General features: G+C 39.6%; 2 pseudogenes; both read left to right on the top strand.

Annotated features, from left to right (window-relative positions):
- The first annotated feature begins 488 nt into the window (after nt 1–488).
- Nucleotides 489–646, top strand: LOC115930929 (uncharacterized; annotated as a pseudogene).
- A 5892-nt stretch (nt 647–6538) lies between these two features.
- Nucleotides 6539–7851, top strand: LOC101148653 (transcription factor Dp-1-like; annotated as a pseudogene).
- Nucleotides 7852–8170: the final 319 nt, after the last annotated feature.

Genomic DNA, 8170 nt, shown 5'->3' with positions numbered 1-8170 from the left:
CACAATAAAATGCAGCAAAACAAGGTATGCTTGTACTTAATATCAGAATCTTGTGTATCCTGCCTGATATATTGCATGCATATACAGATTGTAAGAATATACATATATATGTAGGAGTCTATATATTACCATATTTATATATATGGTAATTTATATAAATTTGTTTACATCTAGCTTTTTCACTTAATATCTAGCAGACCATTTTATATAAATTTTTATAGAGCTGCTTTATTATTTATAATGACCGTATACTTTTCCATCCTATGTTTGGGCTATATTTAACCATCAAATATTGATGAACATTTTAATTGTTTCTAATATTTTCTATCACAGCACGGCTGCAATGAATATATTTATAATACATGGGTTTATCTATAGAATATATAATCTGGAAGTGAAATAATTAAGTTAAAGTTTGATAGATATGATAAGATTACCTTTCATGGAGGTGATATGAACTTACACTCCCTACAGAAGTGTTTAAGAGTATCGCTTCTTGGCCTCTTGGCTAAGATCAAGTGTAGTATCTGTTCTTATCAGAAGTGTTTAAGAGTATCTCTTTCTCTACAGTTTTTCCAAAGTTGAATTTCATCAAACTTTTTGATACTTATCAACCTGATATGTAAATTTTTAAAACTCAGCATAAGTTCTAATTACACTGTTCTTGTTATAAAAAAGGTTGACTTTTTTTTCATGTGAAGAAAATCCATTTCTTTTTCTGTTTTGGGAAAATACGTCTTCATATACTTTGTCCATTTTCCTATTAAAGCATTCCACTTCTTATTGATTTGTATAGCTCTTTACCTATATTGGTGAATTTACCCAGTTGTGATATAAATTGAAAATATTTCTTCATAGCTTATTGCTTGTCTTTTTTAATGTTCTTGTCATGCAGAAAACTTTTTATATCTAATTTATTACATTGATCCCATATTTCCCTTTGATAAGTTTTAGGTTTTGTGTTACAGTTAGAAAGATATCTGCTTTCTGAAATTATTAAACTCTCATTTTTGTGGTGTTTAATAATTATACATATATATTTATATTTGATCTGCTTGGCAAATAATCTGTCTTTTCTGCACTTCTTCTAAACACTGCTTTTATTATATGCTAAATTTTTGAATAAATTTGTGTCAATTTATGTACTCTATTCATTTCCTTTGACCTGTCTGTGGATTCATGCCTCAGTACCACACATTTTTATTTACTATAGCATGTTAATATCTTTTAATATCTGGCAGAGCTTCTTTCTTCTCCTGCAGTAGCAGGAGTTGGGTGTCCATGGCGTACAATCTTAAAGGATTTTTAATACAGATATTCAGATCTATTAGGATAGAGTTTAAAGTGTTATTCTTTATTTTCTTCCTCATCTGTAGCTAGATATCTATTCTTAGTCCTAATTTTGAATAGTCACTTGCTTTTCCTGAAGTTTTGCATAGTTTATGGGTTTAATGAAAAAAGCAGCCTCTGGATGAATTATCAATTTTATATATTTTTTTTACTAATCATTAATTTTTGTTTATATCATTATTTTTCCTCCTCTTTTCCTTCATTTTTTCTCTGTAATATATGTAATTTACTTAATTTATATTTATTTTTTCTTATTTGGTAATAAATACCCTTAATGCAATAACTCAGTTTTTGATTACTGCAGAGGTATTGATACGTAGCCTCCTCATTTTCATTTTTGTAACCATTTAATAATTACTCTTTTGATTTTTTTCTTTTACCCTAGAATTATTTGGGATACTGTTTTTTTTTTTCATATTTTCAAGTGGTTGGATTTTTAAAATAAAAATTTTATTTGACTTAAAAAATGAGTCCATGTAGTTTCTATTTTGGAGAGATTTTTAACTAAAATTTTCTTTGTCATCCAATATAGGCCATATATTGGTAACAAAACAAAGCGTAAGCTTTCTAGGGCCCAGATTATAATGTAAATGTGTTAAGTCTGTATTACTAACTTTATTATTTAAGCCTTTTATATTGTTATTATATACTTTCCTCATTTTTGAAGCATTAAAGAAGTATTGACCTCTCTCATTGCTATGCCTTTCATTTCTTTCTATTCAAAAATATATTTTGATGCAATCTTATTTGTTAACAATGCAATCTATTAAATATTCATGCCTTTATGAATTAGACTTCACAACAGAAAATTACAATTTCTTCTTTCTCTATGTTTTACCCATGAAGTCTGCGTTTGCTGATATTGATATTGCAACACCTGTTTTTCTGCATGTTTTTCAGATATATCTTTGTACAACCTTAACTTTAGCATCTCAGCATCTCTTTTAAAAATTATCATTATTCCCTAGCTCTTGGAAGTTTATCTTGTTGTTGTTGCTAGTGTAACAAACCCTCAGTCTTCTTATTTTTTAATGGAGATGATAATAGTAGTACCTGTCTCAAAGGGTTGTTGGAAGGACTAAGTAAGATCATGCATGGCAAGTGCTAAGCACAGTCTTGTTATTATTATTAATCCCAGAGTGATAAAAATCATGCATTTTCTCTCTCTCTTTCTCTCTCTCAAGTTTTGCCCTTGTTGCCCAGGCTAGAGTGCAATAGTGCCATCTCAGCTCACTGCAACTTCCACCTCCTGGGTTCAAGTGATTCTCCTGCCTCAGCCTCCCGAGTAGCTGGGATTACAGGTGGCCGCCACCATGCCCAGCTAATTTTTGTATTTTTAGTAGAGATGGGGTTTCACCATGTTGGCCAGGCTGGTCTCGAACTCCTGACCTCAGGTGACCCACCTGCCTTGGCCTCTCAAAGTGCTGGGATTACAGGTGTGAGCCACTGTTCCCAGCCCATTGTGGGTTTTTTTTGTTTTTTTTTTTTTTGTAAATTAAGTTTTCTTCGGTTATACTTTAAACCATAGGTTGCCTTGTTAACTAATAAAGCTTGATTTTAAACAAACAGAAAATATACAGCTATTTGTTAAGTTTAATTATGGCCATTCTTGTAAAGAACAGGGAATGGGGCAAGATTTCCCTCTCAGACTTTGGGATTCTAAGCCCACAGTGACCTGCAGTGACAAGGGGCAGCCAGGCATCAGGCATCGTGGTTAAAGCGAGCTCCGCAGCCAGCCCACTGCCTCCAGGGCCCAGCTCCACCCCCGCCTGCTCCCTAGCTGGCCAAGAGAGCTCAGATGAGTTCCTTGACCTCCCCACCTCCACACTCTTATCTGTGAAATGGGGATATTAACAGCAACTTTCTCATAGTTGTGTTGTGAAGATGAAATGAATGAATACATGCAAAGCACTTAAATACCTGGCCAGTCGTGAATGCTAGGTAAACAGGTGAGCTGTTAGCAGCTATTACTCATGCTCTGCTCTCCTCCCCTTCTCCGTTAGCACTGTCCAAGCTACTCTTCACTTGTATACCAATTAGTTTTCATTAATTTGATTAAGTACAAGGAATATTTTCAGAGTACCTACTGTGTTTCAGACACTGTGCTGCTACTTGTAGGAAGTGCAATATCTATCACAGGAGACAGACGTATAAATATAATAATGATAAGGCAGTGTAAATAGTAATTTAATAAAAACTTCAAACAATAAAATAATAGTAATAAGTCAGTGTAGAGTATAACAGTGGGAAGATAAGTTGGGGGCAGAGGAGGCATAGAGAAGGGGCAGTTGCTTCTCTCTGGGGTAGGGAGAGGGAAGGCTCTGAAGAAGAAGGGAGCCCAGGAATGGATCTTGAGCTGGGTCTGAGCTGGAGTCTTAGGTGAGGAAACAGCAGGCAGGAAGGCATGGTGACCTAAAATAACATGGCATTCCCACACCCATCTCTGCATGCGGCCTCTTGTCCTCCACTTGGGAACATCTCCCCATGTTGTTTGCCTCCCTGAGGAAATGTCCCTTCTCCTTCTGAAGTCCTGCTCAAGTCCTACTTTCTCCAAGAGTCCTGTGCCCAGCATCCAACTCACTCTGACTCACTCTGATTCGCTCGTGCTGTGACCACGCCTCTGTGTCTCCCCTCTCCCTGCTCCCAGGTGGCTGCACAGTGCTGGGCACATGGTAAGTGCATGTTGATGGATAAAATGATTACCAAAACCATTAAATGACTAATGCTTTATCCCAGCACCATGACTGTGAGAGCCCGTTTCCCACTGAAATTCCCATTGGTCTTTGAAAAGAGGAGATCAGGGTGATTTGTCTTTTCCTAGCTCACACTACATGTCCCTTTTACACGATTCTCTCAGGAATCTCAGGGAACATAAGGGACCTGGCTTGAGACTACAAAATGGCTGAGAAACAAAGAGGAGAGAGGTGTAGAAACCTGGCGAATACAGCCCTTGTCGCTGAAATGTCAGACCCACTGAAGTCGAGCCCATTAATCTTGTTTTATTGCAAGATTCGAAATCGCCATGCTATGGCAGCCACAAAATTGATAGATGAGTTTCCCCGCGTTCACCCGGTACCTTGGCTGCCTGGGAAACCAGACCCCAGATGAACAAGGAGAGGAAATTAAAACCGCCCTTGGAGGTTTTTCAGTAACTGCTGCTAGACAAAGACGGGGCATTCACGGTCTCTGGCCGCCAAGCTGCTTACGCTTGGATTTTACTGCGTTTTTTATAAACAAATCAAAGAAATAGCAATGCTGAAACCATCGCGGTAAATCTTAAGCAGCTTCCTGCTCCAGTGAGGGGCAGGAGTGGCCACAACCTGGCTGTCCTGTTGCTTAAGGCCACGGGGCTGTGATCTTGTTTGGCTTTTTGTTAATGACATAGGTGAAAAATAGAAATGCCTGGTTGTTTTAATTTGGGGTTCTTTGATCACTGGGGAGCTGAAACCTTTTTCCATACGTCAGTTTTCTAGTTGGATTCCATCTTTTGTAAATAGCCATTCTCCTTCTGCCTCTAATATAATTAATGATTCAGTTCAGCAGTTCCGCATTTATTGTGGGTCTAGCACATTCAGTGATACATGGAGGTGAGTTATGTATGTCCCGTTTCCTAACACAGTACGGGGGAGAGAGAGAGAGTAGGAGGGAGAAAGGGAAACAGAATGTCACTTCACTTTGCTGCAATGTGGCTGATAAGGATGCTTCCAGAATGTTTTCCCTGGTTTTATTTGCTTTTTTCAAAAAAATTTTTGGAGAACATAGAGATGTTTCTATTCTTTTAATATTATAAATTACCTATCTTTTTGTGATTACTTCCATCACTTTTTAAATACTCATTTCTGTTTAATTTTAACTTTCTGTGCTCAATTTTTTTTTTAAATCCCAAATCTGGCTGAAATTTATTTCCATGTTAGATTTGTATGAGTTATAGGTGTTCCTTCTTTTTCTGAATTACTTTGATTTTGCAAACATTATATTGACTAATTCTTCTCTTTTCTGTGTGTTTTTTTGATAGCTGTTTCGTTTGTTATACATAAAATTCCCACACATACACACACAGAGATTATAATATTTGTTTCCTTTGTGCCAGTATGCTACTCTTTATTGTTGTTGATTTTCAATACATTTCAGTATCTGGCAGAGCAAGCACATCCCAGAATTTTTTTGTAGTCTACCTTATTTATTCTTTGTTTTAACTATTAGGGATTTTTTTCCAGTTCCAAGAAAACATCCAGAGAAATTATTTTTGACCTTATATTCAATCTATAGATTTATTTAGGTAAACCAATATGTTTATAATATGATGTTAGGAATAATGCTCAAAATCCTAAGGAAATAGAACACTCGAACAAAGGATTCTTAGCAAAGCACTTTTACTTCTGCACAGAGGGGTGCCTCCTTGGCCAGTCACCATGAAAGCACACCTGAACAAAGGGACACGAGAGCCTTTATTCCTGACACAAGTCCTGCCCCTGTACAGTTTTCCCATTGGCCGGGGTCGGGTTGTACAATCTAAACTAATCCCGATTGGCTAAACATTTGATTTTTTTTAGGTAAGGTGGGCACGGAAAAGAAAGTGGAGAGGAAGGGGAAGAGGTGTCTGTAATGAGCTAGAAAGTTAGTCCTCTTTCCAAATGAGGAAAGGTTGTGAGCTGGTACTGATAACGCCTGGTACTGTGGCATGCCTGGGCATCTAACAAAAGCAAAAAGGAAAAAAGAAGAAAAAGGGAGGGGGTACTATGAATTAAATAATAAAATATTGATCAGATTATTTGAAGAGAAACCTCATCATATCCCACAATAACATGAATAGCACCATCCAGGAATGAATTATATTTTACTTTCATTCAAATTTCTTGTAATTTGTCCCAAAGTTTGATGCTTTGTTTATAAAGCCACTTACATGAAATATATGTTTAGTATAATAATTTGTACATTTTGCTATAATTTAGATGAGATTTCTTTACATTTTAGTAATGTGCAAGGAAATTATTATTTTATTTATATGTATATCTTGTATCTGATTAATTTACTACACTTAAAAAATTAATTCTGGAGGTTTTCAGTTAAAACTTGCTTTAGGCGCCGCTCGGCCCAGGGCAGGGACCTCGCCAGGGCCGGGACCGCCCGGCCTGGCCCCGGCCCGCGCCTCCCCGCGCCACCCCGTGCCCCGCACAGCACTCTCTCCGCACCCCCGCCCGCGCGGCCGGACCGGGCAGCCAGAAAAATCATTTTTCTTCTCTGGGAAGGTGAACATTTGTAGCATTGATTTCCCGGATCTGGTAACATGGCAAAAGATGCCGGTCTAATTGAAGCCAATGGAGACCTCAAGGTCTTCATAGACCAGAACCTTAGTCCTGGAAAAGGCGTGGTGTCCCTCGTGGCCGTTCACCCCTCCACCGTCAACCCGCTCGGGGAGCAGCTCTTGGCAAAAACCTCTGGACAGTCCAATGTCAACATTGCCCAGCAAGTGGTAATTGGCACACCTCAGAGACCGGCAGCGTCAAACGCCCTGGGGGTAGGAAGCCCACACACCCCAGCACTCACTTTGCCTCTCAGAACCAGCCTTCCGACTCCTCACCTTGGTCTGCCGGGAAGCGCAACAGAAAAGGAGAGGAGAATGGCAAGGGCCTGCGGCATTTCTCCATGAAGGTCTGCGAGAAGGTGCAGAGGAAAGGGACCACTTCCTACAACCAAGTGGCGGATGAGCTGGTGGCGGAGTTCAGTGCTGCCGACAACCACATCTTACCAAACGAGTCAGCTTATGACCAGAAGAACATAAGACGGTGCGTCTACGGTGCCTTAAACGTGCTGAGGGCCGTGAGCATCATCTCCAAGGAGAAAAAGGAGATCAAGTGGATTGGTCTGCCCACCAACTCGGCTTAGGAATGTCAGAACTTAGAGGTGGAAAGACAGAGGAGACTTGAAAGAATAAAACAGAAACAGTCTCAACTTCAAAACTTATTCTACAGCAAATTGCCTTCAAGAACCTGGTGCAGAGAAACCGGCACGCGGAGCGGCAGGCCAGCCAGCCGCCGCCAGCCAACTCGGTCATCCACCTGGCCTTCATCATCATCAACACCAGCAAGAAGACGGTCATCGACTGCAGCATCTCCAACGACAAATTCGACTATCTGCTTAATTTTGACAACACATTTCAAATCCACGATGACATAGAAGTGCTGAAGCGGGTGGAGTCCGGGAGCTTCTCTGCTGAGGACCTTAAAATGGCCAGAAGTCTGGTCCCAAAGACTCTGGAGCGGTACGTGACAGAAATGGCTCAGGGAACTGTGGGAGGCGTGTTCATCACGATGGCAGGTTCCACGTCTAACGGCACGAGGTTCTCTGCCAGTGACCTGACCAATGGTGCAGATGAGACGCTGGCCACAAAGTTCCAATGGGTCTCAGTACAGCAGCTCCAGGGTGGAGACCCCGGTGTCTTACGTCGGGGAGGACGACGAGGAGGATAATGACTTCAACGAGAATGAGGAGGACAACTGACGTCCTCCCCACTTCAAATTCAACTTCAGGAAAACGTTTAGGGAAAAGATTTTATTTTTTTAATGTGGGTTCTCTGTTTCCTTTTGGCCTACTCCCAAGAAAATATTGGTAAGCTATTGAATTTAGATACGCACCTCTGATAAGCAAGGATTGTTTCCCGTAGGATTAGGAGGTGCTGTGGATGTGTGTTTTGATACCAGTGTGCAGATGCAGAGTGTTTATTTACTTTTTAGGATTTTGTGTTTTCATTTTCTATTTTTCTTTAAGTGCGGAGTTCATTTTTGCCCCTGAACAGTTTTTGCTGAGTTTGCTGAAGAAA

Source organism: Gorilla gorilla, chromosome 16 (assembly GCF_029281585.2).
Source record: "Gorilla gorilla gorilla isolate KB3781 chromosome 16, NHGRI_mGorGor1-v2.1_pri, whole genome shotgun sequence".
NCBI classification, from domain to species: Eukaryota; Metazoa; Chordata; class Mammalia; order Primates; family Hominidae; genus Gorilla; species Gorilla gorilla.
This window is presented reverse-complemented; position numbering and strand designations above follow the sequence as displayed.